The sequence below is a fragment of the Chiloscyllium plagiosum genome, unplaced genomic scaffold (genome assembly GCF_037043375.1).
Source record: "Chiloscyllium plagiosum isolate Xiang-an unplaced genomic scaffold, Cpla_swu_hap1 HiC_scaffold_20, whole genome shotgun sequence".
In the NCBI taxonomy this organism is placed as follows: domain Eukaryota; kingdom Metazoa; phylum Chordata; class Chondrichthyes; order Orectolobiformes; family Hemiscylliidae; genus Chiloscyllium; species Chiloscyllium plagiosum.
This window is the reverse complement of record NW_028270158.1, coordinates 74102584-74125481: the sequence shown is the minus strand read 5'-3', so window position 1 is coordinate 74125481 and position 22898 is coordinate 74102584. Positions and strand designations below refer to the sequence as shown.

General features: G+C 43.4%; 2 non-coding genes across 2 annotated transcripts; both read right to left on the bottom strand.

Moving 5' to 3' along the window:
• Positions 1–83: 83 nt before the first annotated feature.
• trnas-aga (transfer RNA serine (anticodon AGA)) lies at positions 84–165 on the bottom strand. The gene has a single exon. It is a non-coding gene; the product is annotated as a tRNA-Ser (tRNA).
• A 22106-nt stretch (positions 166–22271) lies between these two features.
• Positions 22272–22353, bottom strand: trnas-uga (transfer RNA serine (anticodon UGA)). Its single transcript has one exon. It is a non-coding gene; the product is annotated as a tRNA-Ser (tRNA).
• Between the last annotated feature and the right edge of the window lie 545 nt (positions 22354–22898).

Here is a 22898-nt window from a genome sequence, read left to right as displayed (position 1 = left end):
TCTAATCAAATTACCGGCCTGGTTCACAAAATAGTTTTTCTGAACTTTGAGCGAAAATTGTACCAGCAGGAAAGCATTCATAACGTAGTCAGCAGGATTCGAACCTACGTGGGGAAACCCCAATGGATTTCTAATCCATCGCCTTAACCACTCGGCCATGACTACAGACAGCTCAGGTCCGTTGAGCATTGACCAAATCAGCCGTGATCTCATTGAAAGCTACCGTTGACTTGATGAGCTAAATGCTTTCATTCTCCTCTCCCACCTCTGCTGTGAATTGTAAGGTGCGAGACACCAACGTAAAGGAAGAAAAACACAAAGTTAGGAAAAGATATTTGCAGCCAAGCTGAGTCAAAATTATTGATTGAAAGGACAATCCCACTTTGGCAATTTGCGAGATCTCTTTGCAAACATGATCAGCAGAGCTGATCAAGAGAGGTATTGATCTGAGTGTTCTTGGACATGAAACAATCCAAGGTTAGTAACATATTTATTTCTTTTTCTGGCGAAGGAGCTGGTCTTTCCAGATGCTCACAATGAAAGAGATTTTTCCCAATAAAAGACGGCAAATAAGTCCCATCTAACGCTGACACCATCGTGAGCGCTGCTGTTTCACAATCCCACAGAGTCAGGGTCAATTCCCGCCTCATGCAACTGAATGTGTGGAGTTTGCACATTCTCCCCGTGGCTGCGTGCACTTGCTCTGGTTTTCTCCCATAGTCCAAAAATGTACCGGTTAGGTGAAATGGCCGTGCTAAATTGACGTGGTGAATGGAGAGGAATGCATTTGGGCTGGGGCGGGTCGGTGTGGAGTTGCTGGGCCGAAGGACCTGTTTCCATATTGTAAGTATTCTAATCTACGGTAATCAATGGCCAAGGTATGACGCACGTTGTTCGATGGTGCATATATGACTTTTCGATTGTTTTTCTTCAAAGTTTCTTTACAATTCAAACGGGAGTGGAAGAAGGGAAATGAATGTCTCCCATAATTCTTGCCTTCTTTTAGCATTCTCAGGCGGTATTTTTCCTGTACACTGTGGTTACTGTTCATGTTCTTGTAAGCTATACCGGCTGGTTTCCTCTTTCCTCAATGTTCCTCATCTCTACCCAAACACATTTTCCATCCTTATCTCCTGAATCAATGTAATCTCTAACCATTGCATAATTGCCACGGAAACTGGGCTTTTCACACGCCTGTGTATGTCATTTTCCAATATTAATTGATCGTTTACTGTGTTGCAATTGCGCATGTGAAGAAGAAAACAGAATAGAGGGAGGTGGTCCTGCGTTTCAAAAGCACGTAATTGCAGCTAAAACGCAGATTACTGCACACAATGCAATCAAGGAAGCATCCACCGAATCGTCAGGAAGCACACAATAAGTACAATGCTGGATGTCATGTCAGGAACAGGACCAGAAACACAACAGAAATACGTCTCTTGGGTGCTATTTTGGACGTTTTTCTCAATCAGCTATCGTGTTTTACATATGTTCCATCGGGAGTTACCTCACACAAGGAAGTAACCAGTGCTGCAGACGGTCATATAATCCGAGTCCCAAGTCCCGGAGTCAGAGAGACTTAGTGCCCTGTGTGTACCGACAAGATACAGCTGTTCATGGGGTTTATCGGGTAACTGAACTGCATGAATGCAGCTCGATGGTCGTCTGTCTGCTTCTCCTCTATAGTTTTCTGTGCAGTCCTGCGTGCAATCTTGTCAACTACGTTTGTCCGGCACAAGATGGGCATTGGTCGCTTGTCTCTGAGAGAGGCTGTTGGTTTATGTGTTGTCATGATTCCGAGTGTAAGGAGGAATCTGGTTGTCAGTTCCCAGAAACTGACTTTAATAAATGGAAGCGTGCTTCCTGAAGAAGGGCCTGGGCCCGAAACGTCGAATCTCCTGTTCCCTGGATGCTGCCTGACCTGCTGTGCTGTTCCAGCAATAAAGTTTCAACAAAGCGTGCTTTGTAACTTGCCGCGTGGCATATCCTCGTTGCGAAGTTCGTGCACTGCGAATCACGTTGCGGGACAATCCAATTTTGGCAAAGAATTTGTGTGGCAGTCACGAGTTGCCACGACCAGCTATCCATAGTAGCAATACTGACAAATGGCAAGAACTGCAAATTCGATTAGAGCAGCACAAGGTTAATGTGACAGTGCAAACAGAAGGTAGCCAGAAGATTTCTGGGTGTAGGGCAATCACCCAAGGTACCTTTTCATATGAAAGTCTGTGCATCAGTAGAATCTGTAACCCAAGGAGTCTATGTTGGTTATTCATATTCCAGACAACTTGTGTTGTTCCCCGTTTATTCTGAAAGTGAATAGACATAGTTATTTCACTGTTATTTCGAAAGAAGATCCTGCATTGAATCTGTTCGACGTTATTTGATGCTGTGGTGAAAAGGTGGGCAATCGCGATGTGAAACGTTGCTATACTTTCATTTCCTTCATTACTGTCCTGGTGAGGGAGAAAGGTGATCACCGGGGCATTGATGGCCTAATTTAATCACGGATACAATTGGAAATGTTCACTCTTATTGGTTCGTTGTTGTTCTGTTTTGTTTTATGATACTTGAGCACTTTCTGGGACTTGGCAATAAACTAAATCTCCAGTAGGTTTCGAATTGCCTCGCTGTTACTTGTGCGAGCAGTTCATGTCAGAGACGACTCACAGTGCATCACAGACAGCACTTAAGCTTCGGAGTGTCTGATCATGGTACTGCCTTTTCAGTTCTGATTCTGTTCCACGTTAAGAGCTGTCAGGTTTTGGATTCGCTGGAGAGGAAAGTGGGTAATGCGATATGTGAGGTATTTTTCTTTAGCCAAAATCTTTGATGGCGAACTTGGGAAAGTGTCAAGAAGAATGGTCATTGGCAGCAAATATCCGGAAAACCTTCATCTCTGGATCGGTTGGGCCCATCCACCCTCCAAACAAAATAGCCAAACTCGCTGACTGAGTAACAAACATCATGCGTTTTTTTTGCAAATGGTGTATTCAAACCGTTGCCGGTGGCTGGAGCATCTCAGAGTTGTCGAGCATGGAAACAACTCCCGTGAGCCAACTTGCCCTTGCTAAACAGATAACCGAAATTAATCCATACATATCTCACAATATTTGTTCCTTATCTCTCCGAGGTCTTCCTGTCTATTCACCCATTCAGATGCCTTTGAAATGTTGTGAGTGCACCAGACTCTGCCACTAAATGTGGCAATTCATTCCACACACAGCAAAGTTCTGTGTGAAAAACATGTGTCCCTCACATCCCTTTTAAAATTTTCCTCTCTCACATTAAATGTTTGCTATGTAGATTTGAACTCGCGTGTCTTGTGAAAAAGTGCTCCCTGACTATTTACTTTGTCTGTCTTCCTCATGATTTTATAAGCTTCTGAGAGGCCATATCTAAGCCCTGAAGCTCCTGGGAATCTGACGAAGCCTATTCAGTTTCGTTCTCACCTCCAAGCAGTGCAAACCTTGCAAATCCTTTTAAAGGTTTTCTAAACGTACACTTGAAAGAAGTGTGTCCAGCTGCAGCACTTGCTTGACCGCGTGGTCACTCTGGAGCTGCGAGTGGACTCACTGTGGAGCATCAGCAATTCTGGAGAGTTATGTTGCCTCCCAGGTGCTCAGGCCATGGATGTCGCCCATCGGCTGAAGATCATTCGAAAAGGGGATCGTGAACAGCCAGTTGTCTTGGTGCATACAGGCACGAGATGAGGACCTGCAGGGAGAATTCAGGGAGCCAGGAGAGAAATTAAAAAGGAGGTCCTCAAAGGTAGTAATCGCGGGATTACTGCCGGTGCCATGTGACTGCCAGCGTAGAAATGAATAAAAAAAAGCACGATGAACACGCGACTTGAGGAATGGTGCTGCAGGGCGGGTTTCAGATTTGTTGGACTGTGCGACCAGTTCTGGACAATGTGGGACGAGAAGAAAATTGACGATCTACATCTGAACCAGACGGGAACGAATGTCCTTTCGGGAGTTTTTGCTACTGCTGTTGGGGAGGTTTTATACTAATGTGGCAGGGGGCTGGGAACCACAAGAGTAAACAAGTCGGCAGTGAGTTGGAAACTGGAAACGCTAAGAATCAGGAAGATAACATTAGTAATGGGAAGAGTAGGCAGAGAGCAGATGAATGCAAAAGAACTGGTGGCCTGAAATGCATCTACTTTAATGCATGGAGTATAGACAGATGAACTTAGGGTTTAGGTTGATGCCGGGGAATATGACGTTATTGCGATCACAGAGATTTAGTTGAAGGAAGGGCGTGGTTGGCAACCAAATGTTCTAGGATATAGATGCTTCAGACGGGACAGGGAGGGAAGAAAAAGGGGAAGGAGTTGCATTGCTGGTCAGAGATGATATCATGGCTGTGCGAAAGGAAGACACCATGTAAGGCTTGGGTCGTGAGACACTATGGATGGAGCAGTGAAACAAGAAGGGTGAGGTTAGATTTTTGGGGCTGTATTACAGTGAGCGTGAGGTGTAAGAAAAACATAGTTAAACAGATCATGGAAAGACGTAGAGGCAATTCTTTAGTTTTGATTGGAGATTTCCGTTTTCCCAACATTGTCCGGGATACTCTTAGCGTCAGAGGTCTGGATGGTATACCATTTGTAAGAAGCCTCCAGGTGAGTTTTCTGCGGCGGTATATCAATAGTCTGAGGAGGGAATAGGCCATATTGGAACTGATATTGGGGAATAAGCCAGGGCTGGCGATAGCAGTTGCCGTGGGTGATTTCTTTGGGAAGTGTCCAATATTCTGTAAGTTTTAGAATACTCATTGACAAAGATGAGAGTGGTCCTGAGGAAAGAGTATTATCCTGGGCCAAAGCTAATTATATCAAAATTATGCAGGAGGTCGGAAATGTGGATTAGACACAGCTATTTGTAGGAAAGTCCACAGTTCATATGTGGCAGGCTTTCAAAGATAGGTTAAATATAGTGCAGGATAGGCATGTCCCGTTGAAGGCATAGGATTTGAAAGACAATATTCGTGAACTGTTGATGACAGGACAATTGTACGACTCGCCAAGAGGAAAAGGGAAGCATACATAACGCCTCGGCAGCTAAGAACATAATGGTCCCTCGACGAACATGAGAAGAGTAGGACAAGTCTTAAACGAGGAATCATGGGTGTGAAAATGGGTCATGAAACAACTTATGGGCGGCACGGTGGCACAGTGGTTAGCACTGCTGCCTCACAGCGCCTGAGACCCGGGTTCAATTCCCGCCTCAGGCGACTGACTGTGTGGAGTTTGCACGTTCTCCCCGTGTCTGCGTGGGTTTCCTCCGGGTGCTCCGGTTTCCTCCCACAGTCCAAAAGATGTGCAGGGTCAGGTGAATTGGCCATGCTAAATTGCCCGTAGTGTTAGGTAAGGGGTAAATGTAGGGGTATGGGTGGGTTTCGCTTCGGCGGGTCGGTGTGGACTTGTTGGGCCGAAGGGCCTGTTTCTACACTGTAATGTAATGTAATGTAATGTAATGTAAAACTTCACGCTAGCACAATTAAGGAGAATCCAAAAGCCTATTATTCATATATGAGAAGCAAGCGGGTAACCAGAGAAAGGATTGGTCTACTAAAGGAAAATAAAGGAAGGATGTATGTCGAATCTGAGAGACTGGGTATGATTCTGAATAATTATTTTGCATCAGTGTTCACTGAAGAGAGGAATATGATGAATATTGAGTCTAGAGTAAGACATCTGATTAGTCTGGATCATGTTGACTTAAGTAGGGAAGCTGTGTTGGGCAGGCTAGGGGTAATTAATGTGGACAAATCCCCAGGAATGGATGGGATCTATCCCTGGTTCCTGAGTGAGGTGAGAGAGGAAATAGCTGGGGCCCTGACAGATATCTTCGTGGCGACCTTCAGCACAGGTGAGGTTCTGGCCGACTGGAACGTTACTCATATTGTCCACTGTACAAGAAGGATAATAGGGATATTCCGGATAACTACAGAACAATGGGCCTAACATCAGTGTTGGGAAAGTTGCTGGAGAAGGTACTGAGAGATAAGATCTATTCATATTTAGAAAATAATGTGCATATCAGTGAGAGGCATAGAGGTTTTTGGGAAAGTGCCCAAGTTGATAGATGAAGGAAAGGCTGTTGATGTCATATACGTGCACTACAGTAAGGAGTTATATAAGGTTCCCAATGGTAACCAAATACAGTACGTAAAGTAACATGGTGTGCAGGGTGTTCTAGACAGGTGGCTAAAGAATTAGTTGAGCAATAGGAGACAGAGAGTGGCAGTTGAATGGAGTTTCTGGAAATGGAGAAAGATGACCAGTAGTGCTCCACAGGGGTCAGTGTTGTGGCCACTGTTGTTTGTGATATAGATAAATGTTCTGGAAGAGAGCACTGTTGGAATTATCAGAAAGTTTGCAGATGACACGAACATTTCTGGACTAACAGAAAGTATAAGTGACTGTTAAAGAATACAGGAGGATACTGGAAAGTTGGGCGGAAAAGTGGCAGCTGGAGTTCAAACCAAACAAATGTGAGGTGACGCATTTCGTCAGTCTAATTCTAGATGGGGTTATACAATGAAGGAAGAACTTCGGGAAAAAAAAAGTTGATGGACAGAGAGATCTGTGAGTACAGGTCCATTATACACTGAAGGTCGCTGCACAGGTGGATAGAGTGGTCAAGCAGGCATATAGTATGCTTGGCTTCATTGGATGGGGTATTGAATAAAATGGCTGGCAGGTCATGTTAAAATTGAACAATACATTGGTCTGGCCACACTTAGAATACTGTGCAAATTTCTGGTCGCCACATTACCAAACGGATGTGGACGCTTTGGAGAGGGCGCGTAAAAGGTTTAAGTGGATGTTGCCTCGTATGGAAGGTGCAATCTAGGAAGAGAGGTTGAGTTGTTTTGTTTTCATTAGAAAAAAGGAGTTTGAGTGGGACCTTTTTGAGGTTTACAAAATCATGAAGGGTACAGACAGGATAGATAGAGAAAAGTTTTATGTCCCAGATTGAAGGATTAAATACCGAGAGGTCACGCTTTCAAGATGAGTGGTGAAACGTTTAAGAGGGATACAGTGGGTGGTGGGTGTCTGGAACGCGTTCCCAGCAGAGACGGGAGAGGTAATCACGGTAGATACATTTAAGATGCGTCTGGACAGATGCATGAGTAGGTGGGGAGCAGAGGGATACAGGTGCGAAGGAATTGGGTGACAGGTTTAAACAGTAGATTTGGATTGGCTCAGGCTTGAATGGATGAAGGGCCTGTTCCTTGTCTGTACATTTTCTTTGGTCTTTCTTCTTAAATTACGCCAATTTCATTCCATAATCTGCGAGGTCTAAGTGCCTGAAGTGAATCGATGCTGAAACACGAGTCATAAAAATTCTGAGTGTGGGCTTTTGTGTGGTAGCGGGATCGAGGGTTTTAAGATGCAAGATTTTAAGCTTCAGTTTCTATCGAATCGTGGCTTCAAATACCAGCATCGTAAATGAGCTACTATGTGGAGATGTATGCGAGAGAACTGCGCATGTGTGGATGCCTTTTAATTTGAGTGTTTGCAGCTCCTCAGTGTGGTTATCCTCTCGGTGATAAAATCAGCGACCGTCTCTGAAAACAACGCAAGTTCCTGCTGTCCGACGTATCCTCATATCCCGTCGATAGCTTTGCTTTTGGATATCTGCGTTGCCAGTTTCTGCATCTCAAATAGTTAGCGCAGTTGGCTGAAATGTTGGTGGTTCGAGCCCACCCAGGGAATAAGCCTCAAATATTTCAGCACAAGCATTCACCCCGACCATGTATTGACATTGGAACCGGGAAAACTCATCCATGATTCACCCCAAGTCCGCAGGGAGTGAGACGTTTACACGCAGCAGAATACGACATCACTTTCTCCAAGCTCCCGATGCCAACAGAGAGCGGCCACTGCAGCTTCAATCAGCGACTTTCTGCCAAGCCATGGGAAACAACTCGTGGAAACTCCTTCCTTAGTAACAGCTCTTTCCGTGAGAAAGGAGAAAAACATTCACTTTAAATTGGAAAGGGCTTCAGGACATTGGAATGTTGCTCCAGTTCTTGGAACGTGTTATAAATAAAACTCCTGCCTTGAAAATAGGAAGTGGTAAAAGGTTTTAGGTAGAAAGAACAAAGAAAGTGTTGATTGAGACGACTCTGTCTCGTCAGCAGATAGGAAATGCCCAACACTGTAAACGGAAATGATTGGATTTCCTTAGGTAACGTCCCGACTGATTTACGGCCTGCCAGAGTGATTGGAAATCACATCAGCGATATAAAGGTGAGGGTAAAAATATGAAGATATTAAGGTTGAACCTTAAATCCCGGGACAAGTGCTGAATAGATTGTAATGCTTTGAAGGAATAACTGAAGTGAAAGGTGTGAATCATATTGTGATTAAGAGGAATGAACTGGATCCTAACAAAGTGCTGATGAATTATGCTCGCAATGTAATAGCAAACTAATCCACAGTGCACCGTGCTAGGTTAGCTCAGTCGGTGCAGTGTGAGATGTTTAATCTGTGGTTGGTGGGTGCAAGCCTCACAATGGGCGCTTTCACCGCTTAATACAATTCCGGCTCTTCTTTCCACGTGCAGTATTGCAACCCTTCACAGGGGAATGTTCTTGCTGCTTTCATTGACACATCTGTCCGCCTGCTTTCGATCACACGTCGGTTTCTGAGTGAACACTGCTTCCATTTTACTGGAGACACCAGAGACAACTTTATCAGTGCAGCCGAAAATACAATGAATGATGTCCGTTTCAAAACGTGAGGTTCCAAACCAACCGTGCACCACCCAAAGTGTTCAAAGGCACGGAAAGCGAATGGCCACTTGCTAGGGGTCTGACAGAGACGGATCAATGTCACATGGGTACTGAACCAATTTTTAGTGATTCAGATTGTTCTGATGGAAACCGAAGGGAACTCTCCCTCAACGTTTTGCAATTGTTCTTCTTGTGTTGAACGTAATGAACAGTATATTGTCAGTAACGAGGGTGGAGGTGCGGCAGGATCGTGAGGTTTCAGTGTGGGACATAGACACAGTAAGTCAAATATCCCCAGAGCACGGGAGAGCTGTTTGGTCCAGGATCACTGCCATCTTCTCTTACTAAACCAACAAATGACATTATTGGAAAATGCTGGTAGCATCTTGGAAATATAAATCGATTTAAGACTTCAGGACTAGTGACACTCCTTTTCCATGTGCATCTCCACCTGCTTTTGCACACTCTTCCTTTTTAGTGAATGTCTCCTGACTTCCAACTTTATATTCAGCTTCTCTTTTATTACTTCCTCTCCAACCATTTTCCCAGTCTCCGATTTTGTATCAGAACTGATCCATCCTTCACATTGCCCAGGACTTCGAACTGAACAAGTAACTCTGTTTCTATTTCCTTAGATAGCAGATGACCAGAGACTGGAAGGCAGTGTTGTTCCGAAATCTCATCCATGATTCACCCCGAGTCCACAGGGAGCAAGACGTTTACACGCAGCAGAATACGACACCATGTTCTCCAAACCGTGGAAACCCCTTTCTCATTAAATGCTCTTCCCGTGCGAAAGGAACAAAACTTCCATTTTAAATTGAAAATTCAGGAGATTGGAAGGTTGTTCCTGTTCTAGGAATGTGGTATAAACAAAACTCCTATCTTGAAAATAAGCAGTGGTAAACGTTTTAGGCCGGAAGAACAAAGAAAATGTTGAATGTGAGGACTCTGTCTTGTCAGCAGATGGGAAATTCCCAATACTGTAAACAGAAATGGTTGGGTTTCCTAAGGTAATTTTCCGACTGATTTACTGCTGCCAGAGTGAATGGAAATCACTTCATATGAAAATATTCGGGTTGAATCTTAAATGCCGGGACAAGTGTTAAATAGATTGTAATGTTTTGAAGAAATAACAAAAGTGAAAGATGTGAATGATGTTCTTCGTGATTGGGAGGAATGAGCTGGATCTTTGCAAATTGTTGTGCCAGGTGAATTATGCTCAGAATGAAATAGCAAACTAATTCATCGTGTGCCAACCCTGGATATCTCAGTTCGGTGCAATGTGAGGTGTTTAATCAGAGAGTCGTGCGTCCAAGCCCCATACTCGTCGTTTTCACTGTTTAATAGAGTTCCAGCTCTTCGTTCCACATGCAGAATTGCAAGCCAACGCTGTTGGAGCATTCTTGTTGCTTTCATAGACACATATGTCCTCCTGCTTTGATCACATGTCGGTTTCTGAGTGAAAACTGTCTGCACTTTCCTGGAAGCGCCAGAGACAAATTTATCAGTGCAGCTGAAAATACTATGATTGATGTCCATTTTACAACATGAGATTCCACTACATCCGTGCACCAACCAAAGTGTTCAAAGACACAGAACGCGAATGGCCATTTGTTAATGGTCTGACAGAGACGGCTTAATGTCTCATGGGCCCTGAACGACAATTAACTGATTCAAAATGTGCTGATGGAACGGAACGGAGCTCTCCCTGTACATTTTGCAATTGTTCTTGTTGTGTGCTCATGTAAGTTTATGTAATGAACAGTTTAGCACCAGTAACGAGGATGGGGGTGGGGAAGGATTCTGAGGTTTCAGTGTGGGACAGACGTGATCTGATCGAACGGGTAAGTCAAATATTCCCAGAACATGAGAGAGCTGATTGGTCCAGGATCACTCCCATCTTCTGTTTCAGAATCAACAAATGAAATTGCTGGAAAATCTCAGCAGGTCCGGTCGCATCTTGAAAATGAAAACCGAATGAGATTTCGGGACTGGTGACACTTCTTTTTCCATCTTCATGTCCCTCTGTCTTTCTACAAACTTCCTTCTTATTGAATATGTCCTGACTTCAAACTTTATATTCAGCTTCACTTTCATTGCTTCCTCTCCAAACATTTTCCCAGTCTCTAAAATTGTATCATGCTTGTTCTATCTCTCACTTTCCCCAGGACTTCCAACTGAACAAATAACTCTGTTTCTATTTCCTTAGATACCAGATGGCCAGAGATTGGAAGACATAGGAGGACGGTTAGCGCTTTCAGAATATCTAGTCTGCTCCGCCATTCGATCTTGGCTAATATCGTTCTTAACTCCATTCTCCAGTCCTCTACCTGAACACTTACTTCCCAGTCTTAGGATCCAGTCTTTTACCCAGAGTGGGTCCTAATCCGTCTCAAAACCCTCCACATGTGTTGGCAGCTGTTACACCGTGTCTACGTGTCATCAATCTCAGTTTCAGTGATTCTGGCAAACACGAACTGTTCTGAGCAGCTCGATCGGCTCTCTGGCCCCACTGTGATCCTGCGGGGGAGCAGTAATCATCTTCATCTCCTCCGGAAAGGATCGGCGCTTCAAAACAAAAAATGGACAGAAAGAAAGATAGGCTTGTGTGTCAAGATATGTGGTGGTAATTGCTTTCTGACCTGGTCAGTAACCTTACTCTGTATATCCCCGCAAATTCTAGCTGTCGTGATGAAAGGGAATACAAGTCCAATTTATTGCCATCTACGCTTTTATTCGATATGTATTCTTCCTTGTTCTGAATATGCAGGGAGTTTCCAGCACTGATGGTCACCATTTCTAAGAGTGCATGCCGCGAGCCCTGATCTTTTCTGGAGAGTAGCAGTATCAGTTTGTGCGAAAGTGGCCCAGTACAAAGCTTAGAAGAAACATTGTTGTTCCCTCTTTCCGGGCGACAGTCTTTCATATCATGATCGATGGGGCTTTATTGCATTCTCATCAGCAAACCTTGTTTTGAATTTACTCTCCCAATACTGCTGTAGCGGTGAAAAGAATATAATTCCGAATACCTGCTGCGTGAATTTCATTTTCAAATTTCTATTAGCAGTGGTCCTTCATATATGGTGATGTCTATATCACTGCTGGCCATCCTGTTTAAGAGTGCCGTTACATATGTTCCTCTGTCTTGGCGCTGCAGGGAAAATTGTCTGCGCCGTTTCAGCCAATATTTCTTGGATATTTCAACATGGTATTCTTTATTTTTTCAATCATGTCCTCTTTAAGGACACAGTTACCGGGCACTGATACTTTCTGTAACAACAGTACCGCATTTGCTTTACATGCGAAGGTGGCCTGGATCAGTAACAAGGAGAGCATTCATTTCCTTCTGTCACAGCGAACACTGGATTCATGATGTTAATCTCTGTCAAATGCATCCGAAAATGTGCTCTGAAAGCTACATTTGAACGCTGTCTGGCGTTTCTCAACATGTGTCAACCAAAAGCAGAAATCCTCAATCATAGTTTGGAGCAGTTCACATATTCGAGTTTCGAAGCAGCAGACACGCATACAGTTCATTCAGTCAACCACGGGAATGAAAAGATTTACAGGCACAGATGAACTATCGACTCTTGTTCTCATACTGGTAATAATATTACTGTGTGGCCTGAAGTCTAAGCCTTGTTGTCACTGAAAATGAGGAAATCACAGACAGGCTGCCGAATGACGCAGTATGTATTTTGTTTTCTTGTTCTCACAGAGTTCCAGGAAAGTATGACAGCGAGGGAGAGGAATGCAAGTCAAGTGCAGCTATGGTGAAACACCTTCTGTCTAATTCAGTCATCAACAAGAAACGTGAATGCGACGAAAGCGGGAAACCTTTTCACAACTCGAACAAAGAGCAATCATGAACAGTGACCACCTCTTTGACATCTCAGATCGCCTTTGACCTTCCCTGAATATGTATAGAAACTAATTTTTGTACACCTCAAAGTGAGAAGTGTTTGATTTACCGACAATAAATGAGTCGCATGTCCTTGATTGCCACATAGGTTTCCAACTCAGCTTGCAGCCAGGTGGCAGTTGCTCATGGCTCTGCTGGATAATGCACTATTATGAAGAAAGAAAAGGAAAGCTGGAACTCTTATTGGCTCTGGGTTTCGAATAATCTTGCTACGTGTTCTGCCATTCTCGGATTCCAGTGCTAAACCAGTTTTTCAGTTCATCCGTGCAGCAGGAGAGTCGGCGTTTCTGGCAGGAGCAGAATTCATCATCTCCAGTGATCACTTTATCTGAGGAGAGAAAATGAACAAAGTTTCACACAGCGACTAATCGGAATTGCATTCCGTTTCAGCATGGCAGCAGATATGGGCTAGCAAATTCAAAGCCAGATTTGCTGATGAGAACAACAAGCACGACCGCTCAGATAGAGCAATTCCTTCCCACCGCTTATTCTGCAGGACTGGTGCAGTTGCTGTGAGTATGCTGCAGGGTATCATCAGGTACATGCTCTTGGGTTTCCGGTTTTGGCCTGTGTGCTCGCGTGGCTCAGCAACCTGAGACTCTGATTTCAGATTCCACTTCTTAAGAAGGCTTGTGTTTGCATCCCTGCACGGCCAAGTGTGCTAATGGACTAAGCTGGCAACGTTTTGCAGGAATGAGTTTTGTTAAAGTTGAACAGAAAAAAAAGCAGTCATTTCTTCTAACCCGGCTGTGATGTGGCACAGCAGAAAACAACCAACATGTCAGTGCCCATGTTTTCCCCTTGTGCTGTAGTTGTCACGTTCCCCTCCAGCTCGAAAGGCCACCAGCATAATACGCGACTCAAATACAGGCTGCGCCAATCTTTCATATTCCAGACAATTTGCATTTTTCACCGTTTCTCTGAAAGTGAATGGGATATTTATTTCCCTGTTTATGTGAAATTAGGTTCTACATTGGATCCGCTCGCAGTTTTCTGTTGTTGTTGCGAAAAGGAGGGAAATTGCGATGTGAAACTTGGTTACTTTTCCCTAATTTCCTTAATTTCTGTCCTGATGAGAGAGGCTGGTGATTGGTCCTCTCGATCCGGTGGAGACATCAGCCCAATTGTTAACCTCATCTAATCGAGACTGTAATTGGTAATCTTCACTTTTCATGGTTCATTCTTAGTCAGTTCTGATTCATGTTACTTGAGCACTTTCCTGGAAGTATTGGTGCACTAAGGCGCCAGTACGTTGAAAGCACCATTTGGATATGCCTCGCTGCAATTTGTGTGAGCAGCTCATGACCCAGACGACTCGCTCTGCCTCACAGACAGCATTCATGAGTCCGTGTGTCTGAAAATAGGTTCTCTTTGCCAGTTCTGCTTCTTTTCATGAGTTGTCAGGTGTTTGGTTTCGCTGGAGAGCTGGGCGAGCAACATGAATTGTGAGGTATTTTCTGCAGCCAAAATCTCCCACTGAGAAGTTGGGAATGTGTCAAGAAGAATGGTCATTGGCAGCCTAAGACCAGAAAAAAATGATTCGTTGCTGGTTTTAACCGAAGCAGCCTGTGGGAGTTATCTCAAATGGGAGAGTACTCGCTTTGCATGCGAGAGATTGCGGGGTTGCTAGCTGCGTTCTCCATCCCCTTTTAGGGCGGCACCGTGGCTCAGTGGTTAGCACTGCTGCCTCACAGCATCAGTGTTCCACGTTTGATTCCTGTGCGTAGTTTGCACATTCGCCCTGTCCCTGCGTGGGTTTCTTCCCACAATCCAAAGATGTGCAGGGCAGGTGAATTTTACATGCTAATTTTCCCATAATGATCAGTGCATTAGTTCGAGGGAAATTGGTCTGGGTGGGTTACTCTTTGGAGGGTCGGTGTGGCCTAGTTGCGCTGAAGGGCCGGTTTCCATACTGTAGGGAATCTAATCTAACCATCTTACAGAAAACTAGCCCAACGCACTGACCAAGTGATGAGTGCCTATTCAAACTGGTGTTCGCCACAGCAGCATCTCAGAGTGGCTGAGCCCGTAAACAAACGCTCTATTTGCCAAATTTTCACGTTTATTCTTTTTCAACTTTCCTGTCTGTATACAGATCCATATGCCTTTGAAATGTTGAGACTATACCAGACTCCACCACTAAATCTGACAATTCATTCCAAACTCGCAAACCTTTCTGTGTGAAAAAAAACAATGTCCTTCAGATCCCTTTTAAATTTTACCACTCTCCCCTTAAAACAGTGTTCCCTTGCTTTGAACTTGCCTGCCATGGGAAGAAATATTCATTGACCATTTACTCTACCGTCTCCTTCATATTGATATAAACCTCTGTAAGCCCATCCCTCAGCCCTCAAGCTCCATGGAAAATTTTCACATCCTATTCAGCTTTACGCTACAGTCCAAACACTGTAAGCCTTGCAACATCCTCATAAATATTATCGAACTTACGCCAAGTTGGCCATTGCAAGTGTGTGTGGGTAAGTGCCTGAAGTGAGGCGATGCTGAAACACTAATCATGAAAAACGTGGTTGCAGGGGTTTGTGTAGCAGCGTGGCAGAGGTGTCGAAGGAGCTGTCTTTAAACTATAACCTCGATCCAGTCATTGATTTGAATTCCCACCACGACCAGAACCACAGGTGAAGTCGGGAACTCTGTTTTTCATGAAAAACCTATAAACATTGAGATGTCAGGATGTTATCCCATATTCGGCTGTTTTTTCACAGGAACTTTCACTAACTAAGGCTGAGGGACTGCCCAAGCTCAACGATTCAAAACTATGCGTGCATTTCCTTGACTATTCGAACACAGGAACGCGGACTCATTTTTTGTGTGTTTCACAGTTACTCGGTGTAAATTTAAAACAGCCTCTGGTTATGCAAAAGAGTTCAAAGCTGGATATTCTCCACTGAAAATGCACAGGAAGAGGCAATCTCTTATTACTTTTGTTGTAAACTGATAACTTAGACTGTTTAAACTGACAGAATAACGCGGATCCATCCATCCTCTTGGGCACCTTTAACCGCGTTAATATCAGCAAAGGTAAACTAACACTAAGAGGAATGGGCTCATTGCGGTGAATTGTTAAGGAGTGGTGTGTGATTCAGAGTGAATAGTGGTCAGTAAATACTGACACTGACATTGAACGTTACAACATCAGCTCCTCACTCACTTGCTGTCTCATGCCTCCCAGTCATCATTGCCTTTCACATTTTCCTCTCGTCCGTTCCACTTCTCAACTTATTCCCGACAGCTTGCAAGTGTTCCCTTAGAAACTGCAGCTTTAGGAAACGTATTACTGGGATAAAGTCATTGCTCAATGTGATGGGATGCACCGTCAATCCCTAATTACTCGAGAGATTGAGATTATGAGTTACTCTGCATAACCCTGGATGTCCTCAGTTGCGGGGTACAGGCATAATGCCATGAGGCAAGGGTTTCGACGTAGTGTCATTGAAGGAACAGCGAAATATTTTCAACTGGGAAACGCGAGAACCTTAGAGGGGTAATTGCGGTGATAGGTTTCGCTTGTATTTGCTGCCATTGTCCTTACAGATAGATGCTGATCGATCACTGAATTGTTCTGGCAGGATCCGTGTGTGTGTTCTGGGTGCAGCCAGGATTTAGTTTTCATTCGGATAATTCACAAGAAGAGAATTAAATCTACATCTCCTATCTGAGAATGAAAGCCTGTTCTGGGCAATGCAAAATCAGACTCGTATGCAGGGATGTCCATTGATTCTGAAGAAGCCTTTCGGACCTGTACAAACTCTAGTGCCTGCTCTTCACGTCATAATCGTCTTCGTCAGCAGTGTTTCTCTCTCCATGTTTCCAAGTCGGTTCATATTATCACCCTTGGTTTCAATGTGAAGAAAGCAATGATGTGATAATCTGATGTTGTTCAGGAGATATGCTGCAGCAAGTTAAGGAACGACTGATGCTAACACGAGCTCGTTTTGAGCTGCGCTGATGTTTTGGCAGCAAGGAAGGCATCGTTCAACTCGCCTCATTCCGGCTGACGGGCTCGAAATGACCAGTGGTTTCTCGCTGAATTAGTTCAGGCTCTGGAAAGTAAAAAACTTCAAATATGAAAGTACAGCGAAAGGTAACGGTTCACAGAGAGGGGAATTCCAAGTGAAACAGTGACGGTGATTATGTTTGCTGATTTTTCACCTTGTGAATGCTGTTTCCCTGATGTGGACGTTTACATTCCCTATAGACAAACTGTCACAGCCAAACCTGGTCTTTGGATCAGTGACGGAATTGGTAACATGCCTGACGTCGAGTTAGGGAATTGTCGGTTCGCATTTAAAATCACGAGGATGCAGCGTGCTAGTCTCTTCCTGTTGTCTGTCAGGAATGGAAGGGTTTGGTTTTGTTGAATTTACAGTTTCTTTCGTCCACTTCAAATTCTAGCTCAGATCAACGTCTCTCATTGTCGGTAGAACTGGCTTTGGTTTAACCAAAAGCTGCCTTTTGGCGGTTGAACTTGCATGTTGGAGCGGACAGCTGAAGTGAAGCACAAGGAGCTGGTCAAATCCTGAGAACTCTGCCACTCTTGTATGTCTCTTTCTGTGGAAGACACGACGTGGGTAATAACACAGTGTGGCTATGTCAAACTTCAATCCCATTGTTGTGTCATCTAAGATCAAAGTGAGAACCTCACTGCCATTTGCACTGGAAACATCAGAACACATAAGGTTATGGACCAAAGCTGGAAACTGGGAATAGAGTAGATGAATGTCTTTAAACCAGACTGCACCATGGGCCAAATGGGCTTTTCCTTTCTGCAAAACTTGAGGACGAATAGAAAACAATCTGCAGTGAAACTGATCTGAAATGAAAGGAGCGCCTGTCTTCATTCAGTGTAATCTCGTAGGTAGGATTTGGAACTAGAACTGCCATGGCATTAGTTCTATTTTCGGACAGGGAACGAATGTTTTATTGTGCAGGTATATCGTGGTACCAGTATTTCTGACCACTGGTCCGAACCTGGTAATGCTTGGTTTTGTGCTAGGTTATCAAAAATCAAAAAGATGCAGGTTTTGGAAAGCTGAACTAAAAACTAGAATTGATAGAGAAACCCGCTACACCTGGCAACATCTGTGGAGAGAAGCGGATTTTTTTTTAGATGGACAGGAAACAAGTTAGTTATAGATTTCTAGATTATACTGTTGGGAAAAATGATAATTTTACCTGTCGAATTAGTATATTTATCAAAATCACTCTTGAGCTTACAAACGTCAAATTTACAATCTTAAAAGGACTTAATCAGCTGTCATGCTACTTTCCTTTTCCTGAACTGGTGGAAGGCTGTGTTTTAATGGCTACATTTCCTTTTGCTTTCTGTTATTTAGCAGTCACGCCGAATGGAGAATTTTTTCTTTCAGTGTCTGTCTCAATATGTGTCTTTTTTTTCTATATTTGTCTCTGTATCCTCCTGGGCCTTTTTCACATTCTTCGATTCTCTGGCTGTCCATATCCCTCATTTCCCATTTCTGCTCTTGAAAATGCCTGACATTCAGAGACAGCTTGAGATTCGAACTGCTGAGAGGCTTTCTGACACCTGGCTGAAGTCGGTCGAAGTAGTATCACATTCTCTGGATAATGCGCCTGTCACTGAGACCTGAGGCAAGGAGACATTTCTTCCTCAAAATCTAAAGACCCTTTCGATGTTAAAGTTGAATTCCTTATCCAACAGAAAAAGAAAGTAATTCCATGATAGCTGAAGAAGAACAAGGATGCATTTACTGTTGGTGTAAAACAAATGAATGGTGACAGCAGAGATTGAGGGTGATCATGTCGTGGTGTCAGTGCCATTACAACAACATTCCCCGGGAATGCTGCAGTGTCTCCTGCCTCACCACTTATTCCACAAAACTGGGAATGAAGGAATGAGAATAAGAGGATGAGAAGCAGAAGTGCTTGTGGAACTGCGGGAAGAATCTCCAGGTTAAAATAGTAGTTAAAAAGAGCAACATACACTACTGGATTTAAACCAGGAAAATGAAGCCAGAACTCGAAATCAGAATATATAGCAATTCAAACAGGACACTGAGTTTCTCGATCAGCAACACAATACTTGTGATAAATAACAAGCTTTCAATACAATGAGCAGGCACCAGTGTGATGGGAGGTGCTTTCACCAGCAAAGCCACGGAGCCAAGTTAAAAGGCAGATTTGTCGTCCATATGTGCAATGTCTGAACCACTTGATCACAGGAATTCGAAAACGTGTTTTCTGTATTAGCGTTGCTCAGTATGAATGGCAATCAAATTCTGCTTGTGCAAAAACAGACATTTCAATGCTGAGCATGCCCCACTGAAAAGGCACAGAAAAAGACAGCATCCTCTTGCATTGGCATCCAACAGATATTTTCATATTTTAAACCGACAGAATAAACAGGATGTGCTCATCTCCTCTCGCGTCCCATTAACCACGTTAATACACACGCAGGGATTTTCAAACCAAGATGAACAGGCTCATTGTTGTGAATTGACAGCAGTGGTGTGTGAGTCATTGCGAACAGTGAGAAATAAATGCTGAACCAATAGCACTGAGCCTTGCACCATCAGCTCCACACTCACATCTTATGTCATGTCTCCTCGGCATCAGTGCATTTGACTTTAATTATTCTACCCTGCATCTCTCCTCAATTATTAGAACATGCAATTATTAGAAATGCATTTCTGGGACACAGTTGTCTTTCAATGAGATAAGATTCACTGCCCATCCCTAATTATCCCAAAGATGTAGGGGACGAGTTACTTTCGTCAACTCCTCAAAGACGCCACTCCTGACGCCACTCTGTCAATGTAACTCACTGAGGGAAGAGCAAACTGACGCCACTCAGTCAGTGTTACTCATCCAGGGAAGGGCAGACTGACCCCACACTCTCAGTGTAACTCAGCAGACTGATCCCACACTGTCAATATAAGTCATTCTCTGAAGAGCAGTCTGACCCCACTCTATAAATCTAATTCCCTCAGGGAAGAGCAGACTGATCCCATTCTGTCTTTGGCACTCACCCAATGAATGAACACTAACCCCACTCTACCAATGTAACTCGCCAGGGAAGAGCAGACGGAAGCCAGACTGTCAACATAAATTATCGAGGGAAGAGAATACTGACCCCGCTCTTTCTATTTCACTCAGACAGGGAAGAGCAGACTGTCACCACTCTGTGAAAGAAATTCGCCCAGGGAAGGGCAGACTGACCCTACTGTATCTGCATGACTGACACAGGTAAGAGCAACTAACCCAACTCTGTCAACGTATCTCCCTCAGAGAAGAAGACCCTGACCCCTCTCTGTCCATGTAGCTCACCCAGGAAACAGCAGACTAACCCCACTCTGTCTATTTAAGTTCACAAAAATCTTCTGAAGTACGTCCTATCCAGACACTCCTATTACAGAGACATCACTGTCTCTGTAACCGTGTGCGTTCAATGGCGATTCCAAGTAACCTGCAAATGTTGAGAATGTGGCAGCAAACCAGAGCAACCACACAGAAATTGGGTGAATGTGCAAACTTCCATCAGGCTGTCATCTAAGCCTGGAATGGAAACCAAACCCGACAGTGTCGTGATTATAAAATGGCAGAACAGAAACCTAGCAAAAAGAATTGCGTCCCTGTGTGTTGCAACGATGCTGAGTATTAATTAAGCTCCCCTCACTGTAGTAAATTTCCATTTTCATCACTGCCAACCTTCTTCAAAGCAAAGCACGCACTTGCTTTTTTCAGACTTCCTATATCCCGCTTTCATCCCGATTTTTACCTCATCATATTTCTGACTTTACAAACTACGTCATAATAGGTTGACAACTGCAGAATGAGCTTTGTTCCGTTCTCCACTGATGTTGATGGTAGTAATCCGGCATATTCGAGAAGGACTTGAGGCACTTGCGGGTGGTGTATTCGCGGCATTTTGGCTTCTTTTTTCATTTTCGGTCTACTATTTCGAGTTCATTGCGCAGACTTCTGAAGAAGACTTTTTGGAGTCGAAATGGTAACAGTGTTTTTTTTCTCGAAAGTCAGACGCAGCTTTATTTCTGTTCTCTTATAAATTGATCTTCTGATCTTTGCAAGTGAAATAGGGTGCATTACTATTGCTCGGTTTTAGTTTTAAAATCAAGAGAAACATGAAGAAAGGAATATCAAAGAACATAAAGTTCTGAGTTGTTAAGATAATGTTTGCAGCAATTGTGGACAGGAAGGTCAAATTAAGATAACGGTACAAGAACATTTAGTCTGTGAAAGTGGTATGTGACTTTAGTTCCAAATATATGTTTCCGTTCTTCCAGTACATCTTTTTGACTCCCAGAAAACATTGATTGTTTTCTGTATTCACTTTATTTCGCGATATCTGTCTTCTGGTCGACCAGGGACAACTTGAATTTGCGTCTGCATTGAATAAGATTTCGGTCTTTCTTTCCAGAAGCGAACCTGTGCATTATGTACCACTTATCATGCTGATGGCTAAGAAGTTCAAAATGAATTACGGTTTATGGATTGTGAGCAAGAATGAATTGATCCATTTGCGAACAGATGTCACCACGCCCTATTCCTACATTGGGCCTGAACGGTCCATTGGCAGAGTCTGCAGACAGGAAATGTCTAAGTGACTAGTCCTTTGTTCAGTTTGATTTGATACCAATGGTAGTGCTGTTTTGGTGCAGAAATGTGTCAACATCTCTGACATTAGAGTCAAAATTTAAGTCACATCTACTCCATGGAGTGTCTTCTCATATCGGAACATGCTGACATGAAAACATTCAGCTCTGATAGCAAAGGTTTTTTCATTAAACAGGGAGTATGTTTAACTAAGCAATTCAGACAGCTAAGATGAATAATTGGCATTTGGTTCTTCAAGCTGAGCTCTCCACACCAACTACTCCAACGAAGGCCGTGGATAAGATCCCCATCGATTATTTTGGTCAATGTTTGCCTCAACAACAACCTATTGTTCTGAACAATGCTACACCACAAGCAGAGGGCTAAGTCTGATTTTCATCGTAAATTTTCAATTTCAGTTCTTAATGCACAGTTTCTTATGAATGTGGACAGCAGAAGACCGTTAACATTCCATTTCTAATATTTCCAGAAAATTCTACTCCGCTGATATCGCCTTGCCTTATCACACCTCAAGCCAGGAACCTGGATCAGTCGAGTTCCTTTCCACACATGGAGTTGCTTTTTCTAATTCATTGACTGCTGATATAATAGATTATTGGCCTTGAGAGTCAGCTGTAAATTAGGTTGAACTTTCTCAGCTTGACTTTCAACTGATCCTAAAAAAAAAACATCACCTGCAGGTAAGTGTATTGCATTGCTTCTTGTTTTGCTTAATTCCACACCCCCCGCCTCGAACATCCAAACTTCACGATAGTTCGACAAACGCGTTGAAACTGATTCGTATTGGAAGTTGGTGGCTTTTTGTGTCTCGACATATAAAGTATTCAATTAGATGACTGAGTCAGTCTTGAAATTACTTCGGATTTTTCACAGTTGACAATTTACTTTCGATTGAATGCAAAGCTCAAGCTCGACGAAATCCAAATCCTGCAAAGGAATTCATGACTTTTAAAGGTATCTACGCTGTGAACAGGATTCGAGCCTGCGCAGGGAGACCCCATTGGTTTTCAAATCCAACGCCTTAACCTCTCGGCCATCACAGCTGTAACAAGATTGCCAATTTTCATAGTAAAACAACTGAATTCATTTGTTGGAAGAACAAATTGTCAAGACCCAAAGATTTCGCCAAATCCTTTGCAGAGACCCAGACGAACCCTTAAAAGATTGACAGGCTTTCACCGCAAACTAGATTCTGACACAGCTGAGGTTGTGGGAATGATTCTTCGTCGAATTATAGAGTCACGGATGCACACCACACGAAGAGAGGATCATTGTCTCACTGCGTCCGATCGAATTTGACTCAATTGCTCATCATCTGGTGCCAAATTAGCTATGCTGTTGTGTTTTAATATTCATCGAAATATGGTATTAGAAAAATTGATGCTAAGTCCATAAACACTAGCTACATTCGTAAAAAAAATCGGAATTAGAAAGAATGCAGAAGCAATTTACAGGAATGGATTCAGCAACTAATCCGTAAGTTCTGACATCAGGCAATAAACTTGTGAGCACAAGAGAGGAAGATTAACCGAAGATTTGGAACTTGAAATCTTCTTGATGGAATTATTTGCAAAGTTTTTGCGGTCGT